Source organism: Saccostrea echinata, unplaced genomic scaffold (assembly GCF_033153115.1).
Source record: "Saccostrea echinata isolate AGI-Se365-2 ecotype Australia unplaced genomic scaffold, CSIRO_AGI_Sech_v1 ptg000054l, whole genome shotgun sequence".
Classification (NCBI taxonomy): domain Eukaryota; kingdom Metazoa; phylum Mollusca; class Bivalvia; order Ostreida; family Ostreidae; genus Saccostrea; species Saccostrea echinata.
This window is the reverse complement of record NW_026889803.1, coordinates 42673759-42691497: the sequence shown is the minus strand read 5'-3', so window position 1 is coordinate 42691497 and position 17739 is coordinate 42673759. Positions and strand designations below refer to the sequence as shown.

General features: G+C 34.7%; 1 non-coding gene across 1 annotated transcript; it reads right to left on the bottom strand.

The window, feature by feature from the left end:
- Nucleotides 1-17393: 17393 nt before the first annotated feature.
- Trnat-cgu (transfer RNA threonine (anticodon CGU)) lies at nucleotides 17394-17467 on the bottom strand. The gene has a single exon. It is a non-coding gene; the product is annotated as a tRNA-Thr (tRNA).
- Nucleotides 17468-17739: the final 272 nt, after the last annotated feature.

Sequence of the window (17739 nt, the reverse complement as noted above, 5' to 3'; positions counted from 1 at the left end):
GAAAACTATGAGAATAAATGATAGTTATTATATTCATGCATATATTTTTCTTTGTTTTCCTATTTTCTGTACTCTCACCATTGTATAAATTACACCGCACTTAGGTACATATTGAATAATACATGCATTTAAATATATATGAAGCAAAAATATTCATTGAGAGAACTTGAAGGGTTTTTATCACGTATTTAAATTTTTAAAAATGAAACACTATTACATTCTTGAAACATATAATTATCGTTTAATTATGATATAACTTTGAAAACAGTCATAATTAGGCTATAAAACGCCCGTAATATAGAGTTCTCCAAGTAAAAATCTCCACTAATTAGATAGGGGTCACGTAGTACTGAAACGTCATAGGTGTCAATGGTCAATTAGAACTCGTAAAGCTTATCGTAAGAAAAATGTATCAAATAGATTTTGACTTAAATAAAATACACTACACAATAAAGTCGGTGGAAATTTTGACATCGACGATATTCTTTTAGTTATAGACGGTCAATCTTTTATGTATGAATGTCTAGCAGAGAGAAATAACACCGAAGACGAAGCCGTTGACAACTCGGGACTTCCGACTAAATAAAACGAGTAACTAAAGTTGGACTTCGTAAATATATATAGATATGAGAATTTTAAATTCAACTTCTTCATTCTTTTAATAAACTGTATATAAATATTCTATCTGTTCCAGTGAATATCATGTACTAGAAATGACATTTCTTCAACACTGTTCGATGGCGCCGTACGCCATTACGAAGTTCACAACATTCCTACTAGCATGCACTAGATTCTATGCGACTTTAAAATGCGCGTTGGGTATTTCTTTCCCGTTTTAAAAAGGTACTATGTCCTTAAAATATTTTATAGTACAGAAAATAATCGTGATCGGGCATAAACGATTGTTCTGAATGGAGACAAAGCCCTTGCGTTTGCAGCAAAAAGGGCCCCCTTCCACTTCTCGACCAAGTCCAGAAAATGTGGGAAAAAAGTCTTCCTAAAACCTTTCTTGTGCGCATTTGTGCATCCTAAAGCCACAAATTATATCTTACTAGCTGTCAATTATCCAATTATTACTTATTTATTTACGAACATGTTTAATAGACACAACGAATGAGCTGTTTTGTATACACAATAGTACTTTGCTTGACCAGGATTGACACCTATGACGTCAGAGCAATGGCGCATAGCATCGGCGATCAAAATATGCATATTGAGAAATTCAAACTTTGAATCGCTGAAACATCAACAATATAAATTTTCTAGCAAAGATTTTTAAATATATGATTTTAATTACATGTAAACTTTGTCTTATCAAAAAGTTTTGAGACGTGATAATTACCCTTTAAAGGATATTTTCCTCAATCAAGACAGAAACATAATATGTAACATATTATTAAATGCAATTTTTTTTTTAAACTGAGAAATAAAATGGTCTTATCTCATAAATATTATGCATTTTCTGACCATCTCATGATATCATTTGTAGACACTGATGACAACATTGATCCACTATGGAATTCCATACTGAATCGTACAATTTCTTATCGATGATAGATAATTTTTAAAAACGGCGAATTTATGAAATATTTAAATTTATTGACTTTTTTAGCAGCTGTTTTTAAGGACTTCATATATTATTAGTAACAGTGACATTTTATTTTATTTACTCTTTTTGCAATTTTTTAAACTGTAAACTTGAAAAAAAAGTATATTTATACTTTTCGGCTTCCAATAAATGATGAAAAGAAGGTTAGAGTTTGAGGCAAACCCCACTGCTTCCAAACTGCGGTCTCAGCATAATTTAGATTTTTAAAACTGTTTGTACTGTTGCCAACATGATAAACAAGCTGAAGTAGAGAAAATGGCATTCCGTTTTGACAAAAGGGTTTCAAAGAGAAATCCAAAGAAGATTGGCATCAGTTAGCGATTTGCGTACTGCTGATGCTGTCTATCACAAAGTCTGCAGTGTAAATTTCAGAACCCTCAAAGCTTTTCCGAAAAAAGTTCTCTTCACTCACAAGTTGCCAGATACAAAAATCTGTTGGGCGACCTACAGTCCCTGAAGAACTGCGAACGATAGTATTGTTCTGCCGCCTACCTCCAAGTCAAATTTCAAAAGTTAACATATTTGAATGATTTTTTATATTTATATAGATATTTACGTGAATTTTCATAAAACATAACTTGTCTGAGAAAAGTAAGAGAGATAACTCTTTAATTTTGGTAAAAATCGCGTTTTTCACTATAGAAATTAACGGAAAACGGAAAATATTTTTAAAACATCTCCCCCACCCCACCCCGTGAAACAAAAATTCCTTTTTATGGGTTTTATGAATTGTTATTTCACAAATTCATACCAAAGGTTTTGTTGTTTTACGGGGGGGGGGGGGGGGGACATGTTTACAGACAAAAAAAAACAAACAGTAAAAATGGTAATCTTATTAATAAGATTACAAATAAAATAAGGTCTTTTATCAATCTTTTATGTTGAATTTTATATGTTAAACATATGGAAAGTTATAAGGGTCATTTATCCATTTTCATGCGTTTTTGAAAATCTAGCGATTTTTAAAGCCTGATTTCAATGGATAAAATTGAACACTGACATAAAAGATGGGAAAAATACTTTCCATGAAATGGGAATGATATCGTGCATTACACCTTCTCCTACCGGTTACTTTGGACTGTTGATAAGAAGACAAGATGTATCATCAGGTCAACTTTCAAATCTCGGCCACATAGAAATTTCTTATTTCATTCCAAGGCATTCAAGCCTAATTAATATAATTGAAATTGAAACAATTCAAGAAATAAGCAATCAAAACATTATTTTCTGGTTTGAAAGTAGATCTTCTGATGAAAGCAGTTTGACCTCAGCGACAAGAAAAACCTGGATGGTCAGCTACAATGCAGATGGTCAGAAAAAGGACACATTGCTGGCAAGTCTTCAAATAAGTTTTTACCAATTATAGATCTAAATCTTAGCGGTCTTTCATGCGTGTATTCAACACTGAAGTTTATTGAGGCACGACTTTATGGTAAAGTCCCGGTCGTAACATCTGACCAGTCTCTTTACTGGAAGGCAATGTTTGAATTGTGGGCGATTCAAACCTAGGAGAAATTAATCGTCATCCGTCTGGGTGCATTTCATAAAGAAATGAGTTTTATTGGGAGTATTGAATGCATCATGGCTAGGTATGGATTTCGAGAACTGGTATAACATATATGCACCCAATTTTATCATATGTTGAATGGTAAAGCAGTCTCCAGAGCTGTCAGATGATATCTGTTGGTAGATAAGGCCGTTGGCTTCCTACTTCTGCAGCAGACGGAACACTTTAATTCTGCTGAAGAATTTCAGAATAAGTTTCTTACATTATTTGATAAACTTTTGATTCAATCGATGTCTGTTGATAAGTTTGCAAATTGTGAACAGATCTAAATTCTCGAGGAAGACTTTTCAAGCAAGAAAGAAGCTCCGTTTAAGTCAAGAAAAGCAAAATTATGGCTTATCTATATGGAGATGGTGTCAGTTTTGAGAAAATTCCTTTTAGCTGAACGCACTGCCATTTGGAATCAATAGAGGAAATGCTTCCCTTCTTTGCAGCAGCAGGGCATAACTTATACACCAAATCTGCTTACATTTATCTAACGCAGATTCAGAACTTAAAACAGACCAGCTCAGATGTTCACACTTTATTTTGCAAAGGCCCCATGTCATAAGAACTGACCATTTCTGGGGAGGAATATCCTCCGATTTGGCAGTACAGCAAGTTCGTATGCAGAGCATCAAATCAGTAGGTGAATTGACACATAGGAGAGGTTTAGGGCTTACACAGGGAACTTTGTGGCTACTATCAATACCGGCTTGCTCAGAAATTAATGAAGCTATGCAAACCCTGACAGCTACGCATTATGAGGCAAGTGAGCAGAATAAAGAGGGTTCAAGAACTAGGATAAAAAGCGAGTGTCATGTTATCAACATTCTACAGGTGTTTCTCAGATAGGATGACCCATTTACTCTTTGACGACCTTACTCTCAGAAACATTGAGACTCGTGAAACAGCAGATACAAATGCCAATGTAGATGACGCTAAAGGCATTGATGGAAAATCTTAGAAAAGATGTTGCAAAAACATGTAATAGATTTTACAAACAAACGAAAGGAGCAAGTAACATCACTTAGTGCGAAGAAAATTGGTAAAGAAGCAAATGGCAATGAAGAGATCAAAATACAGATAGACCCTCAACTAATTTCCAACGACTGGTGATAGCAGGAGAGGAACATGTCAAGGACAGCTCAGAATTACTTAAATATGAACTTGCAAGCATTCCTCCTGCAATTTTTGACAACCAAGGATTTCTATGCGAGGCTGTGAAGTCTTCCCTTCTCTTGCGTCGACTGAGACTACACAAACCACTGTGACTGGGGAAGACACGGATATTCTAGTCCTTTGGTGTCATTTTGTAAAAAGTCAACACAAACAGTTTGTTTTTTGCTCTGCTAAGGTAAGCAGAAAAATGGGATATGAATAGAACACGTCAGCACTATGAAGATGTACTCTTTGTCCCCTTTTATTGATGCAATCACTGAATGTGATTCGACCTCCAGGCTTTTGGCATCGGGAAATGCCTTGCTCTAAATAAAATTATTACAAATGAATACTTGAGAAAGCAGGGGGAAATCTTCATGTCCAAAGGCTCAACAAAGGCCAAGGTTATCAAAACCGGAGGGGAAGTGTTGTCATGTATATATGGAGGTATTTCGTCTTCATGTCCAAAGGCTCAACAAAGGACAAGGTTATCAAAGCTGGAGAGGAAGTCTTGTCATGTTTATATGCAGGCATTTCTTTAGAAAGGCTACAAGTGTTAAGATGGCAAACATTTACAACAAAACTGACAGTGAACAGAGGACCACCAGTTTCAGTCAAACTTTGCCTCTAACAGTAGATGCAGCACGATTTCATAGCCTTACCACATACGTACAATGTCAAGTTTGGAAAGGAGAAACTGCACTTGCTGTAAAAGATTGGGGTTGGTGCATAGAGAATGAAAATTGTTTGCCAATAAAGATGTTACTTCCACCTGCGCCAGAAAATCTTATGAAAATCATATGTAACTTCAAACTCAACTGGTCGCCCGCGTGGCGCAGTGGTTAGAGCGTCTGCTCTAGAGTCGCGAAGTAAGGAGTTGATCCTTAAGTCGCGAGTTCGAATCCCACTGTGGGTCGTGGAGACCGGTCCTTCGGATGAGACCGTATAAGCCGAGGTCCCGTGTCGTAGTAGGTGCTGGCACGAAAAAGATCCCTCACTGCTCAATGGCCGTAAGTGCCGAGTATAGGACAAAATTTGCAGCTCTCCACCGCCAAGTGGTGGCGTCTCCATATGAGTGAAAAATTCTCCAGAGGGACGTTAAACAACATGCAATCAATCAATCAAACTCAACTGTGATACAAAGAAATGCACATGTCGAAAATCTGGCTTAGATTGTTCAAACTGGTGTGGCGAATTCCTCGGGAATTGCAGTAACTCTTCAAGCGACTTCCATGAGATCGAGGAATTAGACAAAAAAGAGGCAGATGGGGATATTTCGAACTTATCATACTAGAGCAATCAAGACATACAATATCATCAACATTTATTAAGTATATACCCAGGACTATATTTAACTGCACAGCTTTATCTAATTTGGTCTCAATTTCGTCTTTTTTAATGAAATGGATCTATAAAATAATGATAATAATTTTATACGATCATTTTATGTTTAATTTAATCTTCAGTTGTGAAAAAGGGATACAAATTTTGACAGCATATTCAATATGATACAGCTTTGCACACTTTTAAAACAAAAAATAATAATAAAGTTGGTATAAGATGAATGTTGATTGTACGTATATGTCGATTATTTTGAAAATCTTTATACACCTGTTGTATAATTTGTATTACTCAGGATATAATTGTTTTGACACACTATTTAAGAGATGGACATGTCTTTTACAATGTAATGTGGGAATTCAAGGACCCTGGTATTTCTAAATTTCTACATGTCATGTAAATAATTTACAATTGATAAATATTATAATCGATAGAGGTTAATAAACAAAAGCATTTAATATGACTTCAAAGGAGTACTGAATTTAATAAATAAAATACAATTTTTTCCCCTTATTTGTATTCAAAATCACTGATTTTACCCCACAAATAAGGATTTGTGCACAAGCTACAGTAAAACAAATTATGAGAAGGATACTTCAATATATATCTAATTGAACTAGATGAAATCCCGCGCAAGCGCGGGGAATTGAATTCATACACTACCGACAGAAAATATGCCTACTGACAGCCTACAGGCTTATAGCAGGAACCTATATATTAGTATATAGGTCCCTGCTTATAGCAGGAACAAATACTTTGTTCAAAATCCCGCATAATGTAGATTTACCTATCCAACCAACCCCCCCCCCCCCCCGTTTTTTTTGTTTGTTTTTTTTTTTTGTTTTTGTTTTTTAAACTTGAAAAATAACAATTTCATTAATTGACGTTTATCATGAAACCTGTTATACTATGTTATGGATATTGTACTTCAGATGCTCTTATTTCATTTCCGTCAAGGATAAAAGCAACGAATATGCACATGATTGGGGGGGGGGGGTAAAAATTCACAGGTACTTTGGTCTTGGTTTATAAACATGTTTGTACCTTATTGATATGTAAAAATGTACTTTACTTTTTTCACCTATCAATAAGGTACATACATATTTATAAACCAAGAACCAAGTACCTGTGTAAAAATTAGCTTTTAACGCCCTATGAACTATGAATAGGCTGAGTATTTGATACAAAAGACTAAGCTGCAATAATGTAGCCCTTTCCGATTTTTTTTTTTTTTTTTTTTTTTTTTGATCTGATTTTTTCTGGCCTCTCTCTCTCTCTTTGCCCCCCCCCTCCTCAAAAAAAAGGAGAGGGCTACATTATTGCAGCTATAAAAGATTGTATTCAGAAATGAACTGTGCATTGATTAAAGCGCAAAATTTTACATCTTTAATTGTATTTGAACAATACATTATTCATTAATTTTCTCTTTTCATGTAAGCAAGTTTATTACGAAGTACAAATTGCCACGATGCTCTCAGTAAGGAATATATACAAATTTTACCGATAAATTTATTAGGAAAACCTACTACATACATGTATATGTAATAGTCTTTCGATATAGAATTATATTCACAACTTACAGCGTTATTAGTGATTTACCATTATTTCTTTATGACCATTTACACAAAAGCTTTTTTTATGGTCATGTAGCTATAATCGCCTCGTTTTTTTCTTAACATCGGGCTCGATGCTATATGATGTTCTAGAAGCTTCCGTCAATATAAAGATCAGTGAATGACGAAACTATTTTGCACATTTCCCTTCTTAATCGGTTATCACAACTTATTTCTTTTATATCATTTAAATCGAGTATTGATTGAATAATTCAGTGGTGACGTTTTATGTAATAAATGAACGATTGCTTGTTGTCAGTTTCATTAAAAATTGCCAGTAACTTAGATCCGCCAACCGGAAACGCCACCGTACTCACGTTTTAGCTATTTCATGGCTGTTTATAGAAAATGAAAGTAGACTTTTAATTTAATGTACGATACTTACTATGCGAGTGAAATCTAAATATAGTTTACGGACATCAGCATGTATCTAGTGTATTGTTAGGGGAGTAAGTAAGAACTCTGGTGCACCCGTTTCGGAGTTTATTTGCAAAATTTATTAATTTATAAGTATAGATGCACAAAAAAACTTCGTGTTGCAATATCTCTGATGTTGACTTTATTTTTGACTAATTTGACTGAACTGAAACACATTTTTAGTTTAAAACTACTAGTATATCAAATAATTTTGTCTTGTTTTGTAATTTAAAATGAACACAATTAGATGCGTGCAGTTATTCAAAATCATCATGGCGATTCTATTAATATTTCAAATCCGAGGTATCTAAATTTAGGAACTGGAAAATGACATGTTCTAAATTTAGATTAATGATTTTTTTTTTTTTAAATCAACATTAACGACAGAAAAAAATAATATTGAGATACAAAAAATGCATTAAAAAAAAACATGAACATAGAAATACAATTGTTTCAACTGAAAATATAATACTTCAATGACATATGTAGTTGTCTTCTTGCATGTATAATTATGAACCCGAAGTTTCACATTGTAAATATTTTCGTATTTATGTATTCACAGTTTTCATATATTATTATTAAGGAAACTTACGGTTGATAGTTGTATTTGTTTCCGTACACAATGTGAAGTCCACTCAGAACGGAGAGACAGCAGCATTAAATTAAGACATCATCGTACAATACATTTCCAGAAAATCAAAGAGTTCCTATCAATCAAACCGAAACTAAAATGAAGTGTACGGCGGACTTAAACTGTCATTAACTCTTCTATGTCCTTTCATAAGATATTTTAATTTTTTTTTAAATACCCCTCACCCTACCCAAAAAGGTAAAATGAACTTTCAATGGGACCTTTAACTAAAGTGCATACCTTCGCAAACCCGTCATTAAAAAATTGCATCTAAGAGCAGACTGAATATTTTGAAACTTATTAATAACACAATATAGGAACATTGAAAGTCCATGCCACTGCTGGTAAAGTTAGAATCGAGAAAATATTGGTTTCGGACTCTCGCATCTATTACGTGACATCAATGAGGTTTTGGGCAGAGGTAGTTTAAACAGTCAGGCAGGGCAATGAAGGTTGTTCCTAAGACCTAAGGGGGTCGTCGAATTTCTCCGCCTATTATGACGTAATTTCCTGGTTATTTTGGTATTCCCCTTCAATATCCTGTTAGGAGAGGAACCCCAAAACCCCTTCTACTTTTTTAGCTCACCTGAGCTGAAAGCTCAAGTGAGCTTTTCTGATCACATTTTGTCTGTAGTCCGTCTGTCTGTCTGTCCGTCCGTCTGTAAACTTTTCACATTTTCGACTTCTTCTCCAGAACCACTGGACCAATTTCAACCAAACTTGCCACAAAGCATCCTTGGGTGAAGGGGGTTCAAATTTGTTCAAATGAAGGGCCACGCCCCCTTCCAAGGGGAGATAATTAAGAATTGGTGAAAATTTGGTGTCATCTTTTAAAAATCTTCTTCTCAAGAACCATTGAGCCAGAAAAGTTTATACTTATGTGAAACCTTCATTACATAGTGTAGATTCAAGTTTGTTCAAATCATGACCCCCGGGGGTAGGGTTGGGCCACAATGGGGGATCAAAGTTTTACATAGGAATATATAGGGAAAATCTTTAAAAATCTTCTTCTCAAGAACAACAAAGCATAGTCATATATATGGAATATATTCCATATATGGAATATTCTCAAGAACAACAAAGCCACAATTAGTCATATTGATATGGAATCATCCTCAGGTAGTGTAGATTCAAATTAGTTCAAATCATGACCCCTGGGGGTAGGTAGGGGCTACAATGGGGGATCAAATTTTTACATAGGAATATATAGGAAAATTCTTTAAAAATCTTCTTCTCAAGAACAACAAAGCCACAATTAGTCATATTGATATGGAGTCATCCTCAGGTAGTGTAGATTCCAGTTTGTTCAAATCATGACCCCTGGGGGTAGGGTGGGGCCACAATGGGGGATAAAGTTTTACATAGGAATATATAGGGAAAATCTTTAAAAATCTTCTTCTCAAGAACAACAAAGCCAAAATTAGTCATATTGATATGGAATCATCCTCAAGTAGTGTAGTTTCAAATTTGTTCAAATCATGACCCCCGGGGTAGGTAGGGGCTACAATGGGGGATCAAAATTGCTGGAAAAAGATTCCTCAAATACAAGGCTAAACACATCAGCTATAAGATTACTCAGGTCATATTTGAGTGCAAAAGGAAAAAGTAAGGCATTTGAGGAGTTTAATTTATCATCATTAAGGAGGGATTCTTCTCATAAGAACACTTATTTCTTAAATTTAAAAATCAATGAAATTTTCACAGAATCAAGAAGACAATATCACGAAGTGATGGTATCAATTAGATTAAATTTGACCGTTTTATATTAGAGGCAAGGTCAAGTCAAGGTCAGTACCTTTTCTCCGGACATTAAGAATAAAAAATTACTGTTGCCAATTATGCGATGCCTACTTCTATTTCAATAAATTAAATGTTGTTCTTTTTGCATAAAGAGATATTATCATATAGGGTCTATAAGATATTACCAAATTGACATAAATAATTTAACTAAAATGGATATTGGCTAATCCGAATTTTCTCTATTTTTCCAAAAATTTTAAGACATTTTAGTTATTTTTATATGCTTCCTATATTTAAATTTTTATTATTTTCACATATGGTAAAGTTGTCACATAAAGATACAAAATGATATAAAAACAAAAAGTTTTGACCGTTTATTAAGAGAGAAAAAACACTTTTTACGGATTTTTGGCTCAAATCTGAAGTTAGATTGGAAGCTTTTAAAAGCTAACATAATTGAAGTTTGTTTGGAAAATCATATTTATTTGATATATTTTAAAACTTTAGTCCCTTATTATTAATTTAACTTACATTTAAAAATGTTCTTCAAGTCTTTGATTGTGTAAAAATTATAACTAAATTCATTGTTCTATAATTATTTTGAGAGGCAGAAAAGAAGATATTTTCATACGCCGCCATTCCGCCAAAAATATAGTCCCTGCTAGATTTCAAACTCTGTTTACCATTTCTATTTAAAGTTGTACAATTGTGATAAGGAAAGAAAAATGTGATCTTTTAAATCTCTAACATCTAAATATATAAAACATATAAGCAAATATACTTTGAATATTTCATCTAGTCAGAAACCTGACAAGAATCCCTCCTCAAATTAAGCCTGCCAAAATTTTATCCAGATGTTCGACAAGAAAACAGAGAACAGTCTAAAAAGAGTAGTTTTATAGCCATACGACACCGCCTGAACAAATTTCCTCAGACATTACGATTGATGTCGATATAAATGGACAAGATTTTAAAGAATCAAAGAGTTTTTGATTGCGTATGTAAAGATTTGTAACGTGAAGGCAAAGGAGGATTTGAACATTAAGCTTTTAGAAAAAGCTTTTGTGGACCTCGATTTTGCAGCAACCAGGGACGTCAGAGAAAATGTATACATGTCTACATGGTTAACGACAAGCTAACAAAAAATCTTCAAAATGACAGAAACGCAGCTGAAGGCAGAATGTATGCCAAACCAGGTTATAAATTTAATTAATACTGTAATATTAATAATTTGTACTCTCACAAATCTGGAAAGAGACAAAGTCTTGAATTTATGTCAATTTCATCTTACAGATGATCACATGTGTTCAGTCATAACTTTCATGTTTTAGAAGAAACATGGATCCTCAGTGTTCAGCATTTTTTTAACGTCGCTAAAAGAAACTCAAAAGATGCTACTGGTGTTTGGAACGACAACACCCCTTCAGGTCACAATACATTGGGAAGTATAATGGCAAAGATAAGTGAAAAGGCAGGGCTGTGAAGGAGATATACAAATCATTCACTGCGCGCAACAGCAGTCTGCATCCTAGGTAAAGCACAGCTTCCCAGCAGGTACATCATGGCTGTTACAGGGCATAAAGCCGAATCACGCCTTAGAACTTATTACTCTGTTAAGTGAGAGTGTCTGAGATAAAATCACACAAATATTTCATGGAATGCATATATCATTATTTAAATTTACAAATAAATTTTATTATTTATCATCAGGGTCTACCGATTCTTCCACAAAGAAACTCATGTCAGATACCACAAGCAAAAATCTTAGAGCTGACATTCCGTGTGCCTTGAGAAAAGTTCCAAAGCCAGCAGCCAGTAGTACACCAGTGGACCCAGCTTTTATGTCGCAAGACTTCGATGATGAAATTTGACCAGATTCTTTCAAGAGTAAATTCTAAAAGTTTCGAGCTTTTTCCAACAGATTTATTTGACAATAAGGAAAATGACTGTGAAGTCTTGTGATCAAATCAATACTAGTACATCTGTTCCAAAAAAAATTACGTGTACATTTAATACAGTGCCATTAATGGCTTTACCATATATAACCAATTTTTAATTTAATATCAACTACAATGTAACTACTATGTAAAACCAGAAGTCTCTGACGAGACTGTAGCTCTACTGGTTTGTACTTATAACGAAGGAAGATAAAAGTAGCACTTGGACTTGAAACTTTGCAACAGCAATAAATGGAATGGTGATCCTTGGTTTAGTCTCTTTTTGTGGCAAGATTTATTGCAATCAGACTAATACTGATACTAATAGGAAGAGTAGCCATTTGAAAGAATTTTACAGAAATTTCGATTTTAGTAACCATGGCAACATCATTCAACAAAATCAAAAAAAACAATAAGGACAATTATGCATCTTAGTTTAGTCTACTTGTATGCCAAGTTATATTGAAATCAGATCAAAACTGTAGGAGGAGTAGTTTTTTGAAAGTATCTCAAGGACATTTCTATTTTTAGTAACCATGGCAACTCCATTCATCGAAATCGAAAAAAACCGATGTACATAATTATGTTTCTATTTCTATTTTTAATAATCATGACGACACCGTTCAACGAAATCAAAAACTGATACACAGAATTATGTATCTTAGTGTAGTCTATTTATATGCCAAGTTTTATTGAAATCAGATCAAAACTGTAGGAGGAGTAGCGTTTTGAAAGTTTTTCAAGGAAACTTCTATTTTTAGTAACCATGACAACACCGTTCATCGAAATCAAAAACCGATACACAGAATTATGTATCTTTGTGTAGTCTACTTGTGTGCCAAGTTTTATTGAAATCAGACCAAAACTGTAGGAGGAGTAGCGTTTTGAAGGTATTTCCCAGAAATCTCTATTTTTAGTAACCATGGCAACACCGTTCATCGAAATTAAAAACCGATACACAGAATTATGTATCTTAGTGTAGTCTACTTGTGTGGCAAGTTATATTGAAATCAGACCAAAACTGTAGGAGGAGTAGCGTTTTGAAAAATTGTTTACAGACGGACGGACACCTTACTATCGCATAAGCTCTTCTGGTCTCTGACCAGTAGAGCTAAAAAGGAGAGAAATGAGTATTCAGTGAATTATCATTTTATTTATTTCATCTAAGCTAGTCTTCTAGTTATTTTATGTTATAACAGGTGATATGTTTACATTAGTTGAATTAAAAAAAAAAGTCTGAAAACAATTATAAAATAATGGCCTTACTATTAGTATAAAAATCGTCCCTCTGCATTCGACTTAATGATTGATTGTATTTGCTGACAAACTCATTGTATCGACCATAGAACTTTCGAAATATTAACTTCGAAAGAGACAGTTGATATCCTTGTTCATCAACTTGTTTGTCAATAGGTTGCCTCGTTTTAGAAATCGTTCCTACGTAGAGCATGCTCTTGAGTATGAATCAACTGGGAGACATTAACTCCATATGCAGGTGTTAAAGGTATAATGCTACATAAATAAGGAAAGTTGAAGATAGAAAAGTTGAATTCATCACGTTTAAAATAAAGTTTTGTTGTTAGGTTACCATTAACGCCTTTTTCTAGTAAAGAATCAAAATATGAAACAGTCTTGTCAGACTCTGTGGTGTTTTTTTTTTTTTCAATTCACTGGGATATATCGAGTCGACATATGAATGGATGTAACTATTGTTAAGGAACATGGTTCCTATTAACAAGAGTAATGAGATTTTTTATCAAGTATATTTTTAGAATCTATACACATAGCTTAACTAAAAAGTAAAACAAAAAATGCGGGTCAATATGCTTCTTTTGGTGCTACGGAACATTCAATATAACCTTTTTGCAATGTAATTAAGTCTAACACAAGGAGTTGATCCTTACGTCGCGGGTTCGAATCCCACTGTGGGACCTGGAGACCGGTCCCTCGGATGAGATCGTATAAACCGAGGTCCCGTCTCACAGTAGGTGCTGGCACGAAAAAGATCCCTCACTGCTCAATGGCCCTAAGTGCCAAGCATAGGTCAAAATTTGCAGCTCTCCACCGGCAAGTGGCGGCGTCCCCATATGAGTGAAGAATTATCCAGAGGGACCACAAACAAGCAAACAAAAATTACGTCTAACACATAAATCAATTTTTCAAAGTCTTTCCTCTAATATTTTTTTAATGCAAATAAATTATGGGCACATACAAAGACTTTTTTTTCATCTTGAATTCTCACATTAAAATTTGTGACTATAAAAAAGTTTTAAAGTACTTCGCATAGTCAATTATTTGACCTTTCTGCACTCATTTTTCTGGCATTAAAGATTAACAAGCAATAAAATCATTTAAAAGTAATGACTGTTTCTGAATTAAAGCAGAATGGTTAATTTAAAAGTTTTCTTATATATTCAGAAAAGAAAATTAAAAGTGGGGGTCTGTAATGTAAATTTTTAGATATTACTAATAAAGTGTTAATTTTAAGCTTAAAATGGGTTATTTTTTTTTCCAGGACTTTCAAAATATATTTGCTGTTTTTGTCAAATATGATGATAGAAATCATGACAGTTCATTTAATATATTACTTAATTTAGGACCAGCATAAAATATGTCACTGCATAAAATAACTCTGTGCATGCTACATGTAAAATAAGGAATCCAAACTTAACAATACTGTAAATACTTTGAAAGAGAAAACTGATCATTTTCTTCTTAAAAAAAAAAACCTCCCGCAACAAAATATAGTTCCCCACTTTATGCTTTCGGTATGGAATTTAATCACGGGGTTTTAATTGAATATAGTTTAATTAGCATTGTAGAATCCAAATTCAATGTAAGACCTACATGTGTGTGTGTGTAATTGTTTCATAAATTATTCTTCTAATACACATAAAAATATATTGCATATGACCCCCCCCCCCCTCCTTGACGTTTTCAAGGCGTTTATTATGAATATTACATAAGTGGGAATTTCGCCGCCCCAACTGAACTCGATTTTCGATATTTGCAAATCGAATTAAATGTCAAACTCACAATTTATTAATAGCACAATGCTTCTAGTTCTCACCAATATTGCTTAAAAGAAAATATCACTCCACATTTCGATGGACGTCTCGAGAGATTTCAAAATGCACGAAATTAAGCAAACCTCGTCAGTTTGATAAAATGTTTTCACCAGACAATTTTTATTATAAAGGAACAATAAAAACGATATTCGTTAAGTACTAGAAGCATTGTACTGTTGATAGGATGTAAGTTAGACATTTAATTCGGTTCGAGTATATCGAAAACCGACTCAAGAATGTCGCCTCTTGTTGGAGGCGGCGAATTTCCACTTTTCTTAATGGCGCCGGCTCTGACGTTTTCCTGTTAAAATATCAAAATCGTGAAAAACGCCTGAAAAACGTCAGATATTTCGGACTGAATCTGTATGTGAAACACTGATGCCTCCATATGACAGTTCAAGGTCAAGATTTTTCAATTGTAGGTAAAACGTCAAGCAGCATTGTTAAGGCGTACTATGGACGTGCACAAATAGATCACAAATTAACCGCTTAAAACTTAAGAAATGTTTATGAGTCCATTTCATTACGAGGATTGGGACCATAAGAAACCATGCAACCACAAAAACTGCTTCTTGAGACTCTATGGTGCATTTCTAAAATGGCATCTACTGGGGAGGTGGGGCATATTTTTAATATGTAGGCCTTTCAACTGCCGCTAGGGTTCGATGTTATGAACGATAACTCATAACCGGAACTTTTTTAGAACATGTGCAAAATTTCATGACTTCGCAAGGTATGTCGTTCATAATATAATTCACCACTTTCTGAGGTGACCTCTATTTTTATGTGCAGCACATTTGGTAAACTATAAGTTTAAACAAATCTTAATGAGCGAAAATTTCACTTAAAATATATATCGGACTACACCCCCCGTTTAAGTTTTAACCTGATTTTTTTTCTACTCGTTCGTTCCTTTTTGTGCTTTGTGTAAAGAACAATACAAAATAAATTGCATTTAATTGTAGTTTAATATATTGTAAAAGAATAAGCTAAAATATGCACTCAAATAAAAACCGACATTGCATTTTCTTGTCAATAAGAAGTGTTAAAAAGAGTTATCGTTCTTGAATATAGTCCGTTTTACATGTATTGTTTCAGAAAGAATGGAGAGATATGTATGGCTTAAATCTCCTCATTTTGACACTCCCTTATGTGTACACATACCACCTTTATATGAAAATGCTAACAACAGTCAATTCAATATTTGTACCAATGACAAGGATTCTATTTTACAAAGATATATATATAATAATTATGTTATAATACTTCCAAGTTCAAATGTTTTTGAAGAACTAAACAGAGAGGAAATTGAGTGCAAATTTGAAGTTTGTATAGTGCATGCTAGTCATGCAGGTACTTGTAAAAGACCAGAAGTAATGAATCCATCTGATGTTGACAGTAACAGAACTGAAAAATTTGACGGAAAGTGAAAGTACCAGTAGCACCGACTCCACAGTTGCTCCCTCGATTGTTGAAAGTGATGCCACCATCGATCCAGAATTGACACCATGTGCTTTGTTATGATGAAAATGACAACTGTTTGAGAAACGCTCAGCTTTTCTTGTAAATAGACATGAGTCCACAGACACAGCCATCTTCATCTAAAGCATCTGTTAGCATTTTAAAACGAAAAAATAAATGTCAATATTTGTTTGTATGTTGTTTAACGTCCCTCTCGAGAATTTTTCACTCATATGGAGACACCACCACTTGCCAGTGGAGAGCTGCGAATTTTGTCCTATACTCGGCACTTACGGCCATTGAGCAGTGAGGGATCTTTTTCGTGCCAGCACCTACTACGACACGGGGCCTCGGTTTATACGGTCTCATCCGAAGGACCGGTCTCCACATCCCACAGTGGGATTCGACCCCGCGACGTAAGGATCAACTCCTTACTTCGCGACTCTAGAGCAGACGACCGTTCACGGTAGCTCAGTCGGTAGAGCGCTTGCTCCATGAGTTCGAATCTCGGCCGCTACTGACCTGAGTCGATAAAAAATGGGAAGCAACTGTTCTTTCGCCATGCGCTCGGCACTTTGAAGTGAAAGTTGCGGGTCCTTCGGATGAGACCTTAAAAACCGAGGCCCCGTGTCACGGCAGGCGTTGGCACGATAAAGATCCCTCACTCATCAATGGCCCTGAGTGCCGAGTAAATGTCAAAATTTGAAGCCCTTCACCGGTATATGGTGATCTCTATATCGTGCAAACGCCTGCCGTGACACGGGGCCTCGGTTTTTAAGGTCTCATCCGAAGGACCCGCAACTTTCACTTCAAAGTGCCGAGCGCATGGCGAAGGAACAGTTGCTACCCATTTTTTATCGACTCAGGTCTGTCGCGGCCGAGATTCGAACTCACGACCTCCCGATTACGGATCGAGCGCTCTACCGACTGAGCTACCGTGAACAGTTTTTTATGATTTGAATAAAAATTGTTGTGTATGAGAAACATAATATTCAATATAAAAAAAATCATGTACAACATAGATGCATATCTCTACAAATTTCAAAACTTACAGGAAATAAATAATTTCTTTTTCAAATGTTAAGTCGTACCATACATGTATTACATTAGGGGTAACATGCGTAATACTAGTGAAAACACTCCGTATTTTCGATAAAATACCTTGCAGCGGGTGGAATGACGACTGGAATCATTCAGCAGTAATTACTCTTAATA